General features: G+C 29.4%; 1 long non-coding RNA gene and 4 other non-coding genes across 5 annotated transcripts; 1 reads left to right on the top strand and 4 right to left on the bottom strand.

Moving 5' to 3' along the window:
• Positions 1 to 282: 282 nt before the first annotated feature.
• On the bottom strand, positions 283 to 384 carry LOC145018999 (small nucleolar RNA R30/Z108). The gene has a single exon (XR_013667319.1). It is a non-coding gene; the product is annotated as a small nucleolar RNA R30/Z108 (small nucleolar RNA).
• Positions 385 to 455: 71 nt separating this feature from the next.
• LOC145018892 (small nucleolar RNA Z107/R87) lies at positions 456 to 559 on the bottom strand. The gene has a single exon (XR_013667252.1). It is a non-coding gene; the product is annotated as a small nucleolar RNA Z107/R87 (small nucleolar RNA).
• Positions 560 to 5,231: 4,672 nt separating this feature from the next.
• LOC145017700 (uncharacterized) lies at positions 5,232 to 6,750 on the top strand. Its single transcript, XR_013666625.1, has 3 exons — positions 5,232 to 5,999; positions 6,105 to 6,245; positions 6,547 to 6,750. It is a non-coding gene; the product is annotated as an uncharacterized LOC145017700 (long non-coding RNA).
• Positions 6,751 to 23,342: 16,592 nt separating this feature from the next.
• LOC145019000 (small nucleolar RNA R30/Z108) lies at positions 23,343 to 23,444 on the bottom strand. The gene has a single exon (XR_013667320.1). It is a non-coding gene; the product is annotated as a small nucleolar RNA R30/Z108 (small nucleolar RNA).
• A 71-nt stretch (positions 23,445 to 23,515) lies between these two features.
• Positions 23,516 to 23,619, bottom strand: LOC145018893 (small nucleolar RNA Z107/R87). Its single transcript, XR_013667253.1, has one exon. It is a non-coding gene; the product is annotated as a small nucleolar RNA Z107/R87 (small nucleolar RNA).
• Between the last annotated feature and the right edge of the window lie 326 nt (positions 23,620 to 23,945).

The raw sequence follows: 23,945 nt of genomic DNA on the forward strand, positions 1-23,945 counted from the left end.
ATTTGCGGGTTTAAAAAAATCTAAAATAAACCAACAATCTAATTTATCATCCAATTAAACATATACAAAGAGATTCAGGAGCAATTAATTCATCTATCGAGAATGAATCTCTCAGTCCAAGTGTTGGAATTTGCATAAGTTTCGCTTCATCCTTATCTCAAAAGAAATCAAAAATCAAACTTTTATTAAAAAACCAAAACAATAAACAAATATTAACAAAATAGACAAACGCATTCAATAAAAACAAAAACAAATTTAAATTGATTTAAAATGCAAAAGATTTTACTCAGAAGGCATGAAGTTTATTTTGGTTCGATTCTGCCAGCAGAGTTTCCTCAACTAAGAAATCAGAAGAGGGAGCTTTGAATCCTCATCGTAACATCTTTCACTTTCCAAAACAAATCAACTAATTCAGAATAGAATTATAAAATAGAAAATTTTGAATGTAAAAGAAAGATCGCTCAGTTCAGCGGGATTATCGACACGCAAACAAATCTCTAAAGAGAGATGACTGCATTCCGGTCTGTTGAGCTTGAATTTCCGAGTCATCACCGCGATCTTTCAATCAATAATTTTCAAAAATCAATATGAAAAGAATACAAATAAACGGAAACAAATCAAGAGAAATTACAAGTAGATGAAGAATATACAAAGGCCGATCGATGAAACGATAGTATGTATTAAGGGGTGTATAAATAGGTTGTGGAATTAGGGTTTATTCGACTGTGGCCGGGTTTTCTAGACGGCCCATTCACCAAACCAGAAATGTTTGCATCCGGCCCAAAACTATCCGCACTTGTATTTAAACCACATTATTCTTTCTTTTTGCTTTTTTCAAAATTGATTTCATTTTAAAAACCGATTTTCTGTTCAAGTCAAGTTATTCATTGAAAATATCTAATTTTATGTAAATAGGTTCGGCTTGAATGAAACCGGTTTAAAAATTAAAAAAAAAACGACGATGTTGGGATTTTTTTTTTTTGCAATTATATATACACTAGTTTATAACCTGTGAAAATCACGGTTACAAACATAATTAAACTTTAATAGTAAAAACTTAAAATTATTTATCATTTTTTTAAATAAATTATTAATTAAGATATTTTTTTAGTTATATAAAATTATAATCACTGATTTAGATAAATATGTAAAATTATGTCTTATTAATTTTATATAATTAAAGTGATAAATTTAAATTTTGAAATTTGAAATGGAAAATCAATAGGTTGACAAATGACATGCATTAATTATGAGACATAATAGGGTGATCAATGACAAAAGAAAAATAAAATATGCATTAATTATGATGTCTAATATGATGACACATGTAAAAAGAAGAATAAACTATTTTTTTATTATAAAAAGAAGAATAAACTATTTTTCCACCCTTACGGGGTGTTTGTTTTATCTTTTTTAACCAACTTTTAGACTTTATCTTTTCCAAACAGTTAAAATGGGGTAAAAGATGTTTGGTAAATGTAAAAGATCTTTTAAAACTAACTTTTCCTAAAGGAGGATTATGAGCATTTGGAAAAGTCACGTATCTGTGATTTTTTGGAACTTTTGAAGCCTTCGCACTTAAATGACTCATATACCCCCAACAACCACTACCATAATCAATACACGTTCTTCTCTTCTCGTTCTTTTCCTTTCTTCTCGCTGTCGTTCATCATCGACCTCCCAGTCGTCACCGATCCCTCCAAAGTTGTCGAGGATTGTCCACCAAGCCGACGATTGACCTTCTCTGCCGATCTCCTTTCTCCCTCTCCGACCAGGTAAGTAAATTACTTCGATTTTGGTTTTGTTTTTGTCTTGATTTTCGATTTTCATTAGCAAAGAAACTGTGAACCTTCTTTTTTCCTTGCACTGTATGCGGATTTGTTCTTTTGATTTCGATTTTCCTAGCATTATATCTGATTTGTTCCTTCAATTTTTCCTTACATGGATCGGTCCATGTTAACAGTTTGTGTTGTTAACAGTTAATCTAATTGTGAAATTAATGATTTATTGAATAATTATTAGTGAAATTCATGAAATATGGATGATATTGATTAAAGTGATGAAATTTTTTGTTCCCAGGGACCAATTTGTGTTTTTAACAGGTAACCGTTTGAGAAAATTATTTCAATTTCTTTATTTTGGTTTGTGTTGTTTTCTTCTATTGTTGTTCTAATTTTTCTGTTTTAATTAAACTATAGCTCATGAATCATATAAAAGATTGATTAGCAATTGTTTAAATTGATAAAATCATTTAGGAAAGTTAATGAAATTGGTTTGGTGTTTAAATGTTGATATGAAATTTACAGATAATGGACGAAAACCTCGTCACTGTTGTTGACTGTGAAACATCTTTAAAAATGAAAAAACCAAAATTCGGATAGGATAATCGTAGCTTCATGGTGTTTGTTGATTCATGTGTAATTGAAGTAAGAAAAGGCAATAAAACCGATACTCACTTAACTAAAGTTGGTGGGAGAATATACAAAAACACATGAAGGAAAAAACAGGTTATACGCTTGAAAAATAACAATTAACAAACAAATGGGAGAATATGAAAATAGAGTGGAAGCTTTATGACCGATTAATGAGGCTTGAAATCGGACTCGGTAGGACGAGAAGCCTAATAGATGCATTGCCCGAGTGGTGGGATGAGAAAATAAAGGTATGATTTACTATTCTTTGTAATTATTTTAAGTTATGATTGCATATATATTGCATATAAATTAAGCATATTTGATTTACATTATCTTTTTATCTTGCAGGAGAATAAAGATTATGCAAAATTTAGGAACGCATATTTGAGCATACTTGATGAGAAATATGCTCTTTTGTTTCGGGATTCTGTTGCCGTTGGAGATCATACTATGACTCCATTACAGTTTCAAAACAATAGCAATCCAAACGGAGAAAATGTGGAGGGCAAAGGAGATAGTAATGATATCAATTTAGATGATGATGTTGAACTGCTTTTACCTAGTTTCCATGAAAGTAGTTCGAGTAAGAAGAAAAGGTCTAAGCTTGTTTCCAACAACCGTTCAACTAAGAGTAAAAGTTTGGTTTTTGAAGAAAAAGTAGATGCTTTATTGGATGGCATATCAACAAAAAGCACACAAACTTATCCACAAAATAATCCTTCGACAACAATAGCAGATTGCATGGCCATTGTTACGAAGTTTCCCGATTTTCGTGAAGGGTCCAACGAATTTTCACAAGCATTGTTTGTGTTCACTAAAAAGCAAAACCGTGAAGCTTTTATGTTTCCAACGACTGGCGAAGCCAAGATGGGGTTCCTTAAGTTACTTATGAAATAATGATTTAGCAATATGTGTTATGCTTTGACATTATGTTTTATGCTTTGACAATATGTATTATGTGTTTACAATGTTTTAACATTATGTGTTGTCCTTTGATATTATGTATTTGACATTTTATATTATGTGTTATTGTTTGTCTTTATGTTATGTGTTATTGTTTGACATATTTTTATTTGTATTATGTAGGATGGATAGTGATGACTCTAATTCTTCTAATGATAATGAAGAATGGTGGGTGGAAGCGGATAGAGAATTTAAAATGTTATGTGGATTAACTTTAAAAGGGATAATACTAGCTCGTAACGTACGTATGTCATGTCACACTTCAGACCGCACGGGGCACATGTTTATTTATGAAGTACTAAATGGACATCCTAGATGGTGTTATGAGATGTTTAGATTGCACGTACCGGTTTTTAGACAATTATGCGCATATCTTGCCACAAATTACGGGCTACAACAAACACGAAGTATATCTATTGAGGAATCTGTAGGAATATTCTTGATGACGTTGGCTCATGGGTGTATCAAGAGATTTGTGCAAGAGTTTTTTAATCATTCGGGGGAAACAATTCATAGGCATTTCCATATAGTTTTGGAAGTCGTGCTAAAACTGAGTGTCGACATCATCAAGCCAGACGCAAACTATAATGATGATGTTCTTGAATATATATTAAATAACCCTCGGTATTATCCAATGTTCAAGGTATTATCTAATGTTCATTTTCTTAGCAGTCAAACTTTAACAAATGATTTATTTATGATATATTTTTGTATTTGAAGGATTGCATTGGTGCTATATATGGGACACACGTTAGGGCATCATTTCCACAAAACAAGGAAGCAAAGTACATTGGTCGAAAGGGATATGCAACATAAAATATAATGGTTGTTTGTGATTTTAACATGTGTTTTGCATTTGTATGAGCCGGTTGGGAGGAGACTGCACATAACAAAAAAAAAATTCAATGAAGCCCTACAGAGACCATATCTTAATTTTCCATATCCAATGGGTGGTTAGTATATTTTTTTTTGGAACACAAGTTTTATATTTTTACTACTTTTTTGAAAGGAAAAAATAATTTGTTTGTTTTAATTACAGATAAATATTATGTTGTTAATGCCGGATATCCAAATACTAGAGGGTATCTTGCTCCATACAAAAGTACAAATATTCGTTATCATTTACTGGATTTTCGATGTGGACACTCGGTTGCTGTTCGTGAAGCTCGTGGACCAAAAGAGAAATTTAACTATCTCCACTCATCATTGCGGAATATCATTGAACGAACTTTTGGAGTGAGGAAAGCTAGGTGGGCGTTATTAAGAGACATGCATGTTAATTACAAGTATAAGAACCAAGTTAAAATTGTGATAGCATCGATGGCGATCCATAACTATAATAGGACACAACAAGAATCCTACAATCCCATACGAGGTGATACTAGTAGTGAAGTTTACGAAGAAGGTCCAAGTACACGTCGCACGAGTGATGATAATTTATATATGGCAACGATACGAGATATTATTGCGCAAGATATAAACACATTGCGAAGACGAATGTAATATTATCTATGATATATTTTTTTTATGAATTATTTATAATTTGTATGAACATTTTTTAATGGTATAATAAAAAATTTAGGAATATTTAAAAGAAATCTATATTTTATATTTTCTTATAAAATGTTTACAAAATTATAATATGTGTTTAAAAAAATTGTTAACTAGAAAATAATATATGTAAATTACTAAATAATTGTAAATATATAAACATATATTTTTAATCATTTAAAAATTAAACCAAAAACTTTTTAAAAACAATTTTGATTTTTGTTTTTCAAAAACTAATCCAAAACAGATTTTTCCAAACAGATTTTTAAAAACATGCATGTTCTCTTCTCAGATAACATTTGGTAAGCGTCTTAAGCTGATCATCACTCCATTTCCGCCTCCGGCTACTTTTTTTTCTTTTTAATAACCTTCCACCGCTTCATAGGTTATCTCGATGCTTCCCACCGCCCTTCTTTAGTCCGTTTAACCTTCGGTTTGCTGCTAGCATGTTCACATTACCTTACACAAACTTTCACTTTGAAATCGATACTGCCTCAATCAAATGCATACGATTTGCCAAACAGACGACCCCGTCGCGATTGATTTTGGGTTGCTCAAGAACTTCGTCGACTGTGAAATTCCTAAACTACCATACTGATTTCTGAGAAGTTACAAAACCATCATGTTTGCATACTTTTATGTAATTTCCACTGACACCGTCGTCGATCGTCAAAACGTTCATAAAGGTTTCATTTTATTTCTTTGAATTCTTTTAAGGTTTTTTTATGAAGCCTGGTGAACGATCCACTGAATACAAGAAGTATGGACAAAGATCAATAGAGACTCACAGACATGTTTCTATGGAGGTATGCCATGTTATCGGTCATCAGGTTAGTAATTAGTTTCATTTGACCTTATTCCCGCAACTGATTCTGACTCTAATGCTACTCAATTACTCATGCAACAATGAACATTCTTTTGCTTTGTAACGCCGTCAAGGTGTTCATTCTAATGCTACTCCCTTACTGATTCAACAATGAACATTCTTTTGCTTTCTAAATGCCTTCAAGGTGTTCGATGAAATGTCTAAGAGAAACAAAACGCCTTTGTTATCACTTTCCGGGACATGAGGTGTAGTTTAACTAATCCATTTCACATACTCTTATTTATATTTTGTCATTTTGGGTGGGTAAATAATCGGTTTCACATTGTCTTATTTTATTTTCCTTTTTGCAGGTGTCATAATAATGAAATATATGTTCTTAATAGCATAAACTACATCGCTATGTCACCAACAAAGTGTCACCAACAAACTGTCACCACGCAAGATTGCTGAGGTGGAATCTAATCAATGAAATGTTTTTGAAGTCTTATAGGGTAAAATAGATAAAGTTGAAGAAATTTGAACTTTTATTTCACATCCATTTTTCACTTCTCAAATGGTAAATATTATACCAACTTTTTGTCTATAAGAATTAATAGATTTAGTTTATGGGAAATTTGGAATTTGGTTTTCAAAACTCTATAGGGTTTTGATAAAAAAAAGTTGATTTGTTTCTACTTCTCTAATAAATTTAATTTTTTTATCGACTTTGTATTTATATTGCTTTAAAAATAATTAATTTGTTGGTTGAGTAAAACAATGGATTAAGTGTATGAGTTTGTTCTCATGTGTTAGGTTGTTTCTTGGAAAACTTCCCTTTATACCCCTCAAGTTACTTCAACAACTGTTATGTTTATGGAAGGAATGGAATCTGTCACAGGAATCGGAATATGTCAAGCGTTTGGTTGACGGGAAATGGAATGGAACTCAATAATTGAAACTTTTTTTTTTGAAAACTCTGATAATTAATTATTTTCCTTTTTATTTGTTTTAACATAGTGAGGGTATTTTGTTCTTTTAATGAAAAAGAAAAAATGGAACTGAATTCTTTCTCTATCAAACATGGAATTGAATTCCATCCATTTGGCAACCAAACGCGCCACGGAATGGAATCCCGAATTCCAATTCCGCTGGAATCCACAAACAAACACAAAAGATAAATCTAACCTTGCAATAACAAAGTATGTAAATTTATAAATAAATAAAAAAAAGCTCAGATTGTAGGGCGACTTAAAAAAATGCAAGTGAAAGGTTAAATAAATATAAGTTGGTTTGCTTGGTTGCAATTCAGAAAAAGAAAAAGATAAGACATGCACATACACATGCTATGGTAAAGCAAGTCAAGCAAAAGGTGCTGAAAGAAACCTCAACATAAATAAGTCACATTGTCACAATAATAACAACAACAATCTGAAAGACATGAATGTCTTAACTTATTCAGCAAAATTTATAACTAAAAAACTACCCAACACAACTTAAAAAAGATACGATGTACCATAAACGCCTTCATTTGGTTTCATTTATGTACCATAACTTCGGTCTCCTGCATCTCCAAGTCCCGGGATAATCATCCTGAAATTCACCATTCAAACACAATCTTGATAACACAAGACTATATAATTTCTTGAATTTACTAACTCGCCCTTTGTCGGTAAGAGTTGCATTGATGATTCCAACATATCGCCTAAGGAATTATAATAGAAGTTAAGCACAAAAGATAGATATACCCTTTATCAAGTGTCAAAGGTTTTAGTAATATTCTACCCGGGATACTTTTCACTCGGCTTTTGGAGGGCTGGAGTGCAAGTCACAACAGATACCTAAATATTTAGATAGATTTAAGGAATCTTCACCTGAAGAATTTCTTTAGCGTATCAAACCCCGCAACGCGAGATTCTTCCCTAGTTATGACTAATTAGAGTTTAAACCGTCCGCACGATGCTTTGAAATTTCGGCATATTGAAAAATGTAATGTGGCATGGATAATGTTTGTGAGATAAATTTTGAAACAACTTTCAACATAGTTACTATTATGCACATTAAACTATGTATAATATGTATAGACAAATCATGTAGATAATTTATATAGATTGTTTTTTGTGGTGTTTTTGAAAAAGCCATTAAAAAATTATTTTATTCTAAAAAGAACCCATGTATTCGAATAAGAACTTTTTATCGTCTAAATTCCTAAATATGTAAAGATTTTGTAGGTATTTGTAATTTTCTTTTAAAATAAGTAATCATAGTTTTTTCATAAATAAGACTAAAGTTAAAGATTTTTTCTAAAGATTTTCTTATATGTTAAATATGATTTATAAAAACAAAAACTATAATTTCATAGAACTCTCATGTAGAAGGTAACTTTAGGATTTGGACGAATTGCTTCTTGGTAAGTTTCTTTGTCTTAAGTGGTTTCAACTTGACAGTAACAATTTCAGTTGTCTTTTTCTAAACAACATTAGAAGCAGCCAGAGACAACCAGTGCATTGGAATCGTAAACGAGGATGATAATGAATGAGCAAGATCATTGTATATTGCGAAATTTATTCGTCGTTGGTGTTGAATTGATCAACAACATTTTGGTCAGTAGATATTGGAAGTATTCGAGAGAGGATTTGCTAAGAACAGTTAAGGCTTTTACGTGAATTCTTTTACAATATGTTTAGCATCGGTAAACATATATGTTAGTCATCAAGCCCTTCTTGGTATACATATAGACATATAAATATATAATCATACAAACAAATGCGATAATCACAAAGACAGTTACATACAATATCGTCATTGGGTCCTTTTCGGCATCGTGTCATGCCCGGTAAGCATATCAATACATAACACATGCAATAATCACAAAGATAGATAGCATACAAAATGATCGTCGGGCCCCGCCCGGCATCAGGCCTTGCCCGATTAGCATACAAGCACATACACATGCAAAAGTCACGCAGACATCTAGCATTCTATATAATAAAACCATGGGTCGGCATTGGTGCCTTCAACTTGCTAAATACAGTGAGGAAACTCACCTTGCACTGTTGAATCTCACAAGAAAGTCTCTGGCTGATGAACCGCTAAAATTTGTGCTCTATCAATCACAAAGTAACTTGCAATTAATAGTTGAGTTCCGATTCACACTAAGAGTCCATACTAAGGTAGAAGTACTTTTTACCCTTTCCCTAACTTGGCCTAAGGCTAAAGCCTAATCCAATTGACCAAAAGCACAATTTCCAAAATGATTATCCAAAGCCCAATTATGGCCTAATTTTCAAAATTGGGCCCAAACCTCTTCATGGGCCTTCAACCAACAATCCACAAATATCATTAGCCCAACAAAACCCTAAGGCCTAACATGGTCCAAAATCTACAGTCCAAATTCCAACAACAAGTTCTCATATCATAATCAGACCATGGTCACGTCGTGAGGACCAACTCGACTCAGTCCCGACTTAGCGAGTCCACTCAACTTATCCAAAAAGATTCCAATTCTCGTCACGTCGTCACCCAAACTTGATTTACGTCGTAACCTAATCCGGACAAAATAGATGGGATGGTCAACTTCCTCACGAACTACACTAAAACTCTTGCTAAACCAAAAGTGAAGAAAATGAGATCTAGACTCAAACTTGGAGTCCCAAACTACACCAAAACTCAGATCCAACGACTATGTTGAAGAGAATGAGTCAATGATTCATAAAGTTGCCAACTTTATGTGCCCCATGCAAGAAATCCCACTCAGAAATGCAGAAAGGAGCTTAGAACTTAGATCTATCAATTTGAACTCATGAAGATTGAATCTTACATACTTACAATGGTCCAAAATGTGCACAAGATGATGATAATGGAGCTTCCTTGCTGAAACAACACTCTAGAACCTCTTCTTCTTCTTCTTCTAGCCACCAAAACACTAAAATGGATCCAAAATCACCAAGATGGATTAGGACTAGGGTTTTCTGAGTTAGGGGAAGGTGGAGGTTGAGAAATGAACCCTAAAAATGAAATAAGGGAGCTAAAATACGTGGGAAACCCTAAAACTCCATGGGCTTGGGCTGCAGCGCTCCTCACATTGTGAGCTCTTATTGCTCATGTTGTGAGATCAGTCCCGGATGGAATCTTCATGCAGCCCTCGTCACGTTTTGAGCCTCCATGCCTCATATCGTGAGGACCCATTTTTCACAAAATTAAATATTTTGACCCTCCGAAACCCTAATTCGATTCATCCCAAGAACACAAATGTTACAAGGGAGCCTAGTTTATGGATGAAAATTAGCATCGAGACTTGTCATCTCGTATGGTCTTTTAGAGCATCCCATTATGAGAATGTTGGGTTGTCCATTGCATGCTTGGTTGTTGGAGACAACCAAGATAGTGATAAATATCGGAAATGGTTATGCAATTCCTTGAGATGACCCGACTATACCATTGGGAGGCGTTGAGGAGTCGGCACCAGAACTGCAACCCTATTGAAACTGAAGGAGGATAGCTGACACACTGGTTCAAGAGCCTATTACATACATACCCGTGAGAGATGGACCCCTTATGGATCGTTTTTATATATAAGTCAGGGAATATTTAGATGACATATATGGGTACTTTGATAGACTTAATGTAGCATGTGGGTATCATACGACTGACACACATGGGAACATAATTTCCCTACATTCCAACACAGAGCGAAAGATACGGACCATGAGGTGATGGAGTTAGCCTAAGCGTAACTCGTCAATCAAATGATGACGAGTAATCTATCCATTTATGTTTATTGTTTTTATTTAGTGTATTTGGTTTGTTTGAATACTATGTTTTATTTTGGTTGTTTTGGGTGTGTTTTATTTTATTTTAGATTGTTACCTGAATGATTTTCCATTTATTACTTATATTTGTGTTTTTTAGTTTGCAGAGTATTAGAATGTTGGTAGTAAGTTCAATGATTGGGCCATTAGATTTCAATGTGATTATCAAGAGACGTGACAAAAATCAAGTGAGGGTGTGATTTTAAATTTTAATATTTGAGAGAAGTTTTGAGCAAAATTGTGGGTATACACCCTTAAATATGGGGAAATGATGTTTATGAAATGAGTAGGATGTGTCATCCCGACACCATTCTTGCTTATTGTTCTTTCTGCGACAACTTACACTAATTTACGAAACCCCGACATGGTCACACATTTAGCACAGCGTGGTGATACCTTCAGTCCCGATGATTTCCTAGAACATTATCATCACCACGACATGGTCACAACTTTACCATGGCACAGTCGAAGTTCATACCTAATTTCACTTTTTGATGTACCCATTGTCGAAGTTCGCTTTCATGGTACATGATCCAGTCATTCTCGTACACTTCAAAAGTCCCATTTTTCCAACGATTACACGAGGTGTTAACTACTATACACTACATTTGGATTCTATTTCGCCACTACTATCTTAGGAGAGTCTATTCATTTTTCTCCTTTTTTAGCTTTTATGTGCTCTTATGTGCTTTAATGTTGTTATGCATACAATCAGGACATTGTATGAAATATGTGTAAGGTAGGGTGGTCGAATAAAGAAAATAAGAATTCTTGATTAAAAATAATGAATATGCTATATTGGAAAAAAAAATGAAAAACTAAAGACTTAAAAAATGGTCTAAAATAGACTATTTTGATATTATTATGTTGAAATTGAGTTTTCACGTGTTATGTGGGATAGTTAAGCCAATATGTTATAATATATTTATCTTTCCCAGTTATGGTGAAATCATGAGACAAAAAACGTGAACTTGATTAGCTTGAGTGACTTAATACGTTTCGCATTGTGTATATACTTAGACCGTAGAAAAATCTATCAATTTGAATTATTCTACCGAGTCCTTGTTAAAATAGAGCGAGTCAAGTTTCCAAGTTTTAATTGTGTTGAGTTTTAAATTTTGAGTCTTAGTTATATATTGAATAAAGTAATAGTTCGGGAGTGGAGTCTTACCAAGCATCATACATACTTATAAAGTTAGCATTTTTTCTTGAATCTCATGCATTTGAAACCCCATTCTTTTTTCCTTTCACCACATTCATTTGAAACTCCCATAACTTTTCAATTTTTTTATAATAATAATTATAATTTGCTAATTAGGTTAAATAAATATCAAATATAAAGTGTATTCATATATAAACTAAATTTCAATATTAAAATAATATTTTTAATTCTACTTATAAAATTATGTTTTTTAACTTTTAACATATTATACATAATTTATTAGTTTTAATATATTGTTGGATGTAAACCATTATCGTTTTAAAGGTATAATTTTTGAACAGTTGTATAAAATACTTAAATTATTAATTAAAATATAACATTATAGGCTCAACTTAAATATATATTTTATTTAATTTAAACAACCCAAAGATTATTTTATAAATAGTTAAAAGTGATAAATTGTATTTGTAATAACGATTGTAAGTTGGTTAATAAAGTTAAATAAATATCAGTGGTGTAAAAATCGGTCTAGGCGGCCGATTAATCGGGGATTAATCGCTAGGCGGTCTTCAACCGAATAGGATTAAGGCTAATCGGTTTTGGTCAGAGGGGGTGAAAGTCGGAGCTAGGCGGGTCCTAATCGGTCCTAGGCGGCCTAATCGGCTAAATTTCAATTTTTCAAATTTTTAAATATTAAACCAAAATTTTTAAAATTTCAAAAGTTCATAGTATTTTAATGTTCAACTAATATATAAAAAAAAAAATTTAAAAATTTAAAGCTTTTCTCCAAAATTTTCAAAATTTCTATGTTTTCAAATATACAAATACCCGAATATACTTATTTCCTTAAGATATATTAAAATTTGAATAACATTTTTTATTAATTGGATGATAAATTGTTGTGTTTGTTAAACTTATTATTAAACTTTTATACTTATTTATTTATATTCTTACAAATAAAGTTAGATTTATAAATTTTTGAATAATTTTCTTAATAATTAATGGTCCCCGATTAATCCCCCAATTAATCCTCATCTAGCCGATTAATCCCTAGACTCCAGTCCACCGACTAGCTAATGTCTAACGTTTTCTACAACCTTGATAAATATCAAACCTACAGTGTAATCATAAATAGACTTAATTTCAATTTTAAAATAATATCTTTACTTCTATTTATAAAGTTATGTCTTTAAATTTTAATATATTATACTTAATTTATTAGATTTAAAATGTTGTTGCATTTAAACCATTATCAGTTTAAAGCTACAATTTTTGAACAGTTTGAATAAAATACTTCAATTATTATTTTAAATATAACATTACAGTGTCAACTCAAATATAAATTTCAGTTCCTCTAAAAAAACCAAACAATATTTTGTAAATAGTTAAAAATAATAAATTATAGTGATAAATACAAAAACTAAATTGTAATATCAGTTTAACTAAAATATTTCCTAAATATATTTATATAATCGTTAAAAATTTTCAAATAAATAGCTTAAAATAACTTATAATAATAATAGTTAAAAATAACTCTATATAAATGATTATATTGTTACCTTGATGTTTTAAATAATTATAATGATAGAAATTATAACATTAAGCTAATAAATTTTAAAAAATTAGTTGAAAATAACAACTATAAATAATATTAAACCATATATAATATTTAATTTTATTGATATGTAACTCGCAAGTAGAAGTCATTCAAACGATTGAGATTATGATGTTATAATATATTTATATATTATCATATAATTCAAAATAATCAATATATTATATCAAATTAAAATACGAGTTATTATATCAAATTTAATAACAACGTTATTGTTATATTTTAATATATATATATATATATATATATATATATATATATATATATATATATATATATATATATATATATATATATTTGTAAAGACTTCAAATATATAGTTGTTTCTGCGCATTACAATGTCAACTCAAATATAAATTTCAGTTTCATTTAAAAATACTAAAGAATATTTTGTAAATAGTTAAAAGTGATAAATTGTAGTGATAAAAGCAAAAACTAAATTGTAATTTCTATTTAACTAAAATATTTCTTAAATATATTTTTATAATCGTTAAAAGTTTCTAAATAAGTAACTTAAAATAACTTATAATAACAATAGTTAAAAACAACTCTATATAAATGATTATATTGTTAGCTTTAAAATAAAAAAACAATGTTTGATGTTTTAAATAATTATAATGATAGAAATTAAAACATTAAGCAAATAAATTTTAAAAAATTAATTAACAATAAAAACAGCTATAAATAACATCAAATCATATATTATATTTATTTTTATTCATGTGTAAATCGTGGGTAGAAGACATTCAAACGATTGAAATTATGAAGTTATAATAAGTGTATATATTATCATATCATTCAAAATAATAAATATATTATATCAATTTAGTATATACAAATTATTATATCAAATTTTACAACAATGTTATTGTTATATTTAAAAAACCATATATTTGTAAAGACTTCAACTATATAGGTGTTTCTGCGCAACGCGCGAGCATTCACCTAGTTCTCTTATATGTTTATACACATCGCATATTTCTCTTAAAAATCGAGATGTCATTGACTTTATCGACACCAATACTTTGTTTGTTTTTCACCTTGGATTTCTCAAAAAGCACAACCATAGCTCTCCAAACTCTTACATATTCTTCCTCGGGGATATAATATCTCATACATTGGTAGGATCTATCAAAATAAACAAAATATTGGTTTTGAAAAAGCAGCTTGAATACCTCTTGTTTAGGGCCTGTAACCCAATAAATATATAACAAAAAAATTTCATTTAATAGGATAAAATGTTGGTTAAATTGTGAAGTACAAACTGGGGAATACATAGCGGTTCAAAGTATAGTGAAATTATGCCAAAATGCTGAAAAAGCAAAAACAACTTCAATACCGCTTGTTTGGGGGCCTATAACTTAGTGAATATATAACCAAAAATGGAATTTAAATAGTCTAATATGTAGTTAAATTGTGAACTAGAAGCTAAAAAAAATTTGGGTCAATCATTGTAATGACGAAAATGTTATCATAGTTCGAAGTAGAGTGATATTTGACCAAATGCTCAAAAAAATGGAATGAAATAGGGAATTTACCTTTAACTTCAAACTTGTCAAAAACGTGTTGCAAGTTCATTGAGATCTTCAATAAATCATACATCGAGTTCCATTGAGTGGGACAATCGTTGCACAAAAGAATATTTCTTTCTACTTTAAGTTCTTTCATACATTCTTAAACATTGTAATACGTTGAGTGAAGTTTCTAATGTACCGTGCGACCCTTTGCATGCATTTAATAGTTCTTTGGTGTTGATCAAACCCATCTCTATCAATAAGGTTAAGTATGTGGGAGATACACTTTATTTGTAAGAATTTACCCATGTTGTAGGAGCTTGGTTATTTTTTTTATTAAAAAATATGATTGGTTTGTGGTTTACACTAGCATTATCTAACGTTATGGTCATTATATTATTGACACCCCACCCTTGAATAAAATTTAGCAACTTGCATCCGGTGTCATCTCGGAGATATGCTGTGACCACCATATAACTCACCCTTTTACATGAGCTTATCTAAGTTCTCATGTTCAAACGCACCGTAATTAGGGATTACTTAAAAATTTAGTCAACTTAGTCATTTCTTCAAGAATATAATCAACAAGTCATTTTGAAAGTGTAGTTCTACTAGGCAAAACCACATTCCCATTTAATGCGTTAGTGTACTTGATAAAATATTCATACTCTAAAAACTTAAAAGGGTAGTTCGCCCAATACAAACGAATTTAACAAAGTCTTTTTGATTATTTTGTCATCGTCTTCCCAAGGATCAAAGTTATGCTCCTTGTTTTCTTCTTTTTTGAAATTTAAAGTGCTTTGTTTTTTTTTCTTTTTCCTTTTAGAACTAATAACATGTTTTTTCAAACTAGATGTACCATTTACATTTTAGTCAACTTTAAACATTATGACACACCATTTGCATTTGCTATGTCTAACCTTATCAACCACAACTTTATCAAAATGATCCCAATAAGGTACCCTAGTTTTAGATTTTCTTTTCCTCTTGTTTGTTGGTTCACTTAGTTCAACATTGCTTTCGTTTTGAATGTTTTCAACAAAGACAACTTCATCATCAATCTAAATAAACAACGAAATCATTTACCATAACTTAACTTCAATACACATAAATGGCAATGCCAATAAATCAGTTATGTATGTCATTAACGATTAGAAGAATAACAATGTACCTTTATTCATACACAATATCGACAAATTTCATACAATGTATGTCATTAACTATTAGAAGAATAACAATGTACCTTTATTCATACACAATATCGACAAAATCCATACACGAGAGAAATATATGAATCAAGTGAAACTCAAACAGAAAAGGATTCTATAATTAGCAATCAGATAATTCATGAATCACTTAGGCAAATTCGATCTACAGGTTTGACAAATTATTCACAGGCAGAAAAAGAAATAAAACATAGGATTGGTAGAAGAAAGACAATAAAAAATAAAATAGAACTAATGAAAAAAAAATTAATAATGCAGAATCATCCCAAAAAATTTTGAAATTATTAAAAATAAAAATATTGAATTATAACATACAAAAAATAAAATAAAACTACATTGCTATTCTTGTATTTTGTTAGGATAAAACACAAAAGTACATTGTTATTCATACACCTTGAAATATTGAAAGTTTGATATTGGTTAATACTTTATAAAATATACATATCACACATAAAACATTGAAATATTGAAGAAAAATGATTGCGGTTACATACTTGAATTTATTAAGCTTCCTGATTATCGGCCCAATTTGTATTGTTTGCTTGATCAACTTTGATTTAATCCAAGATGATAAAAATTGATTGTTGGTGAACATTGAACGGGAAGGGAAGGAGCCGAATAGTAGAGGAGATCGAATTTCTTTCTTTAATTTCAGGTTTTTTTTTCCGTCATACACAATGGTTAACCAGTAAGAGGCTAACTTCAATGTATTTTGGATCCTTGGTGGTGAAGTATTGCTAAAAAGTTATCTATCCTTAAGTCACTTAAAGGACGATCAGGGGAGGAGTCTGATTTTGTTTTAATTGATTTTTTCTCATCTTCCACAGTGAATGCACAAGGAGAGAGCCAAGTGAGGCAGATCCTTCTTCCTACCGTACGTGTACACCGTGTTTAAATAAACTTCCTTCAAGTTTCAGTTCCTGTTATTTGGAAATGGTTAACCCTAGAATGAGTGCTTCTGATATTGGTTTACTTAAATACCAATTAAGGCAATCTTATAATAATCGAAGACCAGATCAATAATGATTATTTGTTTTAATTGTTATCGGCTTTTGGTTCAAACGTTCATCTCTACATTGTGAGAGCGTGAGTGAATTATTCCATACCCTTTATCATTTCTTGGTCTCCAAAACCAATAATTTGTAACAAAAATTCCATGTCTTTTTTTACATTAATACTTACGTTTTCTTTCACATTTAACATATTTATGTAGATGTTGTGAGAAATATTTTTATTTTACAGTATGTTTTTCCAAAATTAAATACTAGAAAGAAAAATATGATTGATATTGTTAAATAATTTTTTAATATATAATGATGAGAAAACGATGCAATCTTGTTATACTAGTTAGATCACAATTTTTATGGTTTTTAATGTTAAAAAAATTGTGTGAAATGTTTTAGAAAATAAAATTATTGTGATTATACTTGTTTTGTATTTGACATTGTTGAATTGTATTCCAAAATTCAAAACTAATGCTATGTTTGGTGTACTAGCTGAAAAACTAGCTATTAGCTGAAAAATTGACTAATAGCTGAAAAACTAGTTGTTAAATAAAAAGATAGCTGATAAAAATTGATGTTTGGTAAAACTAGCTGAAACGCTAGCTGATAGGTAAAAATCACATAAATGGGCATTTAAGAAAATGTGTTACTATAATTTATTAATGGGTATATTTAAAAAAAAATAATAATAAAAAAAAAAAAAAAAAAAAAAAAAAAAAAAAAAACTAAGGATATGTTTGGCATACACACTGAAAAGCTAGCTGATAGGTAAAAATCTAGCTATTAAATAAAAAAGTTAGTTGATAGTTGAAAAACTAACTGATAAAAAATGATGTTTGCTAAAACTAGTTGAAAAGCTAGCTGAAAAATATGAAATGATATAAAAAGACATTTAAAATAATCTGTTTTTACAATTAATTAAGGGGTATATTTGGAAAAATTTTAAAAAGCTCCTAAAAAACTAGTTTAAGTAGGTTTTTAAAAAAGTTAGCGTATAAGTTGCTTATAAGCTAATTTTTGGCTTGCCAAACATGACAACTTAAAAAACTCGAAAAATAAGTTAGCTTTTCAGCTAGCTGTGACGCTACAAACACATCCCAAAAAGTTAGTCGAAGTGGCTTTTTAAAAAGCTAGTTTATTAACTATTTTTTAACTTGTCAAACACAACATAAAACAAAACTTAGAAAAATAAATTAGTACTCTTTCCAAGCCGGTTGGGGTTAATTATAATAGTATTAAAATATTGTTCCGGTTATTTGGAAACGATTAACCCTAGAACTTATGGTGAAATACTTCTAATTAAATTTAATTACTTAAAAGCTAAATAACTTAGACTCTTTTTTAATTGGTACGTACAATGGTTAAAGAAGTTTATAACATATTTTTATTAAAAGTTTTCTTTGGATTAAAAAATGTCGTCTTTTGAGCTAAAATAAAAAAGAACTTATTTTTGAATAAATTTTGGAGTTTAAAATCTAAACTTTTAGCCACTAAAAATTTACAAATTTTACATAATTTTGGAAGCTAAAGTTCTAGCATTTTGTCAACTAAAAAAATGGTTTTATCTAAATTTTGGCAGCTTAAAATGACAGATCTTTGCTACATGTTAGAAATATAAAACACAACAAACTCAAATTACAATAAAAAACATAAACGATATACATAGCCTTATGGTAGCCATCTTCCACAACTGTTTCAAATGATAAACTTATCACCTTTTGCCATGATATTACTTATTTAAGTTTTTTTTTAGAACAAGTAAAACAACTCTAGCAAGAGGCTACAATGAGAAACTACCAAATAGACCAACCTATTGAAACTAAATTTGTTAAAAAAATCATGTTTATAGCCTTTCAAATCAACAAAAGAGAAGAGTAAAAGTTAACCTTAAAAGATTTTGTTTTGAATATGGTCATGCAGCATAAGAAGAAGCTTAGTAACATTGAAGGGAACGACCTAACCCAATTGCAATTCAGATCAACTTCCACACTAACCATAACTTTTCCGCTGATTTTTCAACATGAGTCGGTTCGGACCTCCACTTAGTTTCACCAAGCTTCATCCTTCCAAATAACCAATTCAGGTTCGGTTCATGTATTAATCTGTTTGATTTTGTTATTTTCAGAATAACATATACAAAAAGATAATATAACCAAAAAGATCCAAATAAAATGTATCATAACTGAAATAACATTTATAATATGATTATACATATTGTATTTTATATGACTTTTGCATCTTATGATTTCGTAATAAATCCTTTAGAGAAAAAAATTTGTTAATAAAAAAATAATGTAAGGTATACAGAATTGTTACAAATATGCAAAAAAAAAAAATGTTAGTATTCTTTTATATATATATATATATATATATATATATATATATATATATATATATATATATATATATATATATATATATTAAAGGACACTTTTTTGGAATAGTAAACTTATGTGATTTTTGGTAAAAATGATCCTTTGTTTATGTGTTTGTGTTCAAATCCGTCTTTAGGTCATTTTATGTCATTACCCATATTTTGTGCGGATACGTGTTGGGAATAGTTTCGGTTTCCCGGTCATTTTGTGTTCATATCCGTCTTAAGGTGCAATTTTTGTTTTTTTAAAACAAATATATATAAAAAAAAAAACAAACTTTTTACATTCTATAGTGAAAATGAATATGTAAAAAATAGAAATTTAATTTTTTTTAAAAGTCATTCTTAAAATGTAAAGTTATTTTGTTCATATTTCCATTTTACTGAAAGACCTGTCGTATCCAACCCCGCAACGTAGGGATTCCCCACCTAGTTTATATAGTAAAAATGTAAACATAAATTAACTATTCATGAAATGTAAAAACATAAAATCCAAACAACCAAAAATACAATTGATTTAGTGTAACAAGAAAAATACAATTAAAAAGTAACTTTTCATTACAAGATAGGATTTTAGAACCAAATGCCCTATATTTAAATAACCCGGACAAAAGAACTCAAAAACCAAATAAACCCATTATAAATACCCAAGAACGGAATCAATTTGCTTGTTTGGGCATAATTATGTTCAGTTTGGATTTTCAGGTTGCGTTCTATAATCATATCATCAAATCTACTAATTAGAAAACAGATACATATTGTAATTTTGAATAATTTCCATCAACCACGTTATTCCTGCCTTTTTTTTCTTCCTACATTTTTATAAAATCAGATCTAGCAATGTTTATTTATATCGGCTTAAATAATAGTTGAAGTTTCCGTAAAAAATCTCAAACGTTATTATGTTTAACAATACAAGTGTGTAATCATGCTTATCATAACAAATATTCGAAAATCACCTGTTGATTATTTATATTGTTTATAATTGACATTGCCAATTGCAGGAAAGCTAACTGTTATTTCTATTTTTACTTTACTCAGCAAAAGGCTTTCTATAATACTTCAAAAAATAAAATCAACTTCGGTTCTTTTTAAGGTGTTTAGCGCTTTTCTTAACTATATTATTAAGTTTATATTAGAAACTAGTTGTTACAGATTTGATAAAACAAAATACTTAATATAAAAATTCAAACAATATTTTATTAAAATTTGAAATTAAAAAAACAAACTATATATTATATGAGGAGTATTATAACTTATTTGTTATTTATATTGAAGGTAAATTATTAATTGAAATGTAGATATAAAATGTTAATTAAAAAAGATAAAAAAAATGACAAATATAAAAAACATTTATTCAAAATTACCAAAAAATATCATTAATGAGAAAATGATATAAAACAAAATTATTTTTATTTATTATTATTAGAAAAGATTATATCAAACAAAAATTAAATTTAATGACAAAATAATACCACATGTCATAATATATTATAATTTATTTGAGTAGGAGTATTATAACTTATTTGTTATTTATATTTAAGGTAATTATTAATTGAAATGAAGATATAAAATATTAATTAAAAAGATAAAAAAAAAATGAAAAATATAAAAAAGAGTAAATTACACGAATGGTCCCTATGATTTAGAATAATTTGCACGTTTGGTCCCTAACTTATTTTTTTAATTTTAAAGGTCGTTATTAATTGTTTTTATTAAGCGTTTGATCCCTTTCATACCTAAGAAAAACTAATTGCCATATTTTTTTAATTTTTTTAAATAAACACACCCCAAACTCATCTCCCCTCACCTTATCTACCCGACCATTTTTCTCTATTTAATTAATAGTATTTTTAGGTAAAATAGAAATCAAAAGTGTAACAAAAACAAACAAAAGGAACAAAACACGTAACAAAAACAAACAATATTGACTTTCTAAATTAAAAAAATTAGTTATAAACCAAACGCACAAAATACCCTAAACCATAAGATCCATTCATGTAATTTACTCTATAAAAAAACATTTATTCAAAATTACAAAAAAAATGTCATTAATAAGAAAATGACATGGGACAAAAAAAAAGTTATTTATTATTATTAGAAAAGATTATATCAAACAAAAATTAAATAACCACACTCCAATCCCACATCCTCTCACCTTATCTACCGCACCATTTTTCCATATAATTTTTATTTAGATAGAAATCAAACGCATAATAAAAACAAATAATAGAGATCAAACACATAACAAAATCAAACACAAGAAATTTTCTAAGTTAAAAAAATAAATTAAGAACCACACATACGAATTACTCCAAACCAAGGGACCATTCGTTTAATTTACTCTATAATAAGAAAATGACAACAAAAAAAATTATTTATTATTATTAGAAAAGATTATATCGACCAAAAATTAAATTTAATTACAAAATAATACCATAAGTCATTATGTATAAGAATATTTGTAATTTAATTCTCTCTCTCTCTCCTCTTTTATATTGGGACCTTTTATATATATATATAGTCCCAATATAAAAAAGTAACAAACACTTGCATATTCACCAACCGACATATAAAACAAATGTAAAGCCAATAAGATGGGTCATAAAGCATGATTAAAAACTTAGTATTTATTAAATACAACATATTTGACAGAGACTAAATCAATTATCAAAAACAAAAGAAAATACATATTGCTAGATCTAACTTGTTGAACTTGTACAAAAATAAAAAGTATTAATAAATGCATTACTTTAGCATATTAAACGTAAGATACAAACAAAATATGCTTCGGGAAGATGCTTGATAGATCTTGAAATTGCATTACAACGATTGTACAATAAAATGGGAAATCTATTTTTACAACGACAAAAATCCATTGAATGAATAGATAAATAAAATCGGGAGTTCAACTCTCAACCGCTTATAAGGCTTCCTAATAGAAGTTGATCCAAACCATCAATTTAAACAGAGAAACGCGGTTAAGACAGAATTATGGTTGCTCGAATCAGAACCACCAAGTAGATTCTCAACCGCGATTTCTCTGTTTAAACAAATGATACGAACCAATTGCAAATTTCTTGCGAAAACAGATTATCAATCAAAATGGGTATTGAATTATGGGTATTTAACTGCTTGGATATTTATAAGGGAAAGGGTATTTAAAAGGGAGTTTCGTAAGATACGGATAAAAGTTAATACTAGAAAAGCTATACAAACAAACAAAGTTTTAGTGGAATAAAAATATATAAGCTATGAAAGTCATTTTTTAAATTAAATTATCGGCGATGGCAAGTCAGAATATCAATAAGCTTTAATGGTAATAATCATCGAGCAATTACTGCTTTCCCAAAAAAAGTTTCTCCTCATTCTTGCAATTACCAAAAAACAATCAAACCTTACTTTATTCAAAATGAGGTTTTCATCTAAATATGTATACAAACAAATAAACAGAACATATATAAGTAAAAACAATGATGTTTCCCATAAGATAAAACCGAAGCTTTCATCAAAAATCCAAACCCGATAAGAATCCGAAACACCACAACGATAATAAATCATCGTAAAAGAGTTTCAGAAAATTAAGCACGTTATAGATTTAAATAACAATGAATTCGCTTCGAATTAATTTCATTCTTCTAGGATAAAAGATTCTCAAAAGGAAAACCCTAAAGAGAAACCTTGAAATTAATACATACATATACATGTACACATCAGATTTGATATAGCGTAGCTATGACTCAAAACGCTTCCATTTAGCTAATTGGAAGGCGATCTTAAGGGCTGCGCATCAACAAATAGATCAAAATAAAACCTAGTTTTAACGAATCAATATTTAAAACAACGAATTGTATCAAAAATATTATTATGAAGACGATCATAAATATATTTAATCGGTGAAAGAGTTTACTCAGAAGGCATGAAGTTTAATTTGGTTCGATTCTGCCAGCAGAGTTTCCTCATCTAAGAAATCAGAAGAGGGAGCTTTGAGTCCTCATCGTAACATCTTTCACTTTCCAAAACAAATCAACTAATTCAGAATAGAATTATAAAATAGAAAATTTTGAATGTAAAAGAAAGATCGCTCAGTTCAGCGGGATTATCGACACGCAAACAAATCTCTAAAGAGAGATGACTGCATTCCGGTCTGTTGAGCTTGAATTTCCGAGTCATCACCGCGATCTTTCAATCAATAATTTTCAGAAAACAAAACGAAAATACAAATAAGCAGTGGAAAGCTAGAAAAGAAAAAAGGAAAAAGATAGAAGCGGCGATCTATTGAGGAAATGGAGGTTGGATGTGTTTATATAGGTTATGAAATTAGGGTTTATAAGTCTGTTGATGGGCTTGATCTGGTGGACTGACGGGCCTGGTGTCTTGTTTTCTATATACCTCTTGTTTTTATTTTTATTTGTGTTTACTTTTCTTTCGCTTTTTAGCTAGTATTGTTTAATTAAAAACAATATTATAAAATTGTTTAATTAAAAACAAGATTATAAACTGCGTAAA

Source organism: Lactuca saligna, chromosome 9 (assembly GCF_052625555.1).
Source record: "Lactuca saligna cultivar CGN05327 chromosome 9, ASM5262555v1, whole genome shotgun sequence".
Classification (NCBI taxonomy): domain Eukaryota; kingdom Viridiplantae; phylum Streptophyta; class Magnoliopsida; order Asterales; family Asteraceae; genus Lactuca; species Lactuca saligna.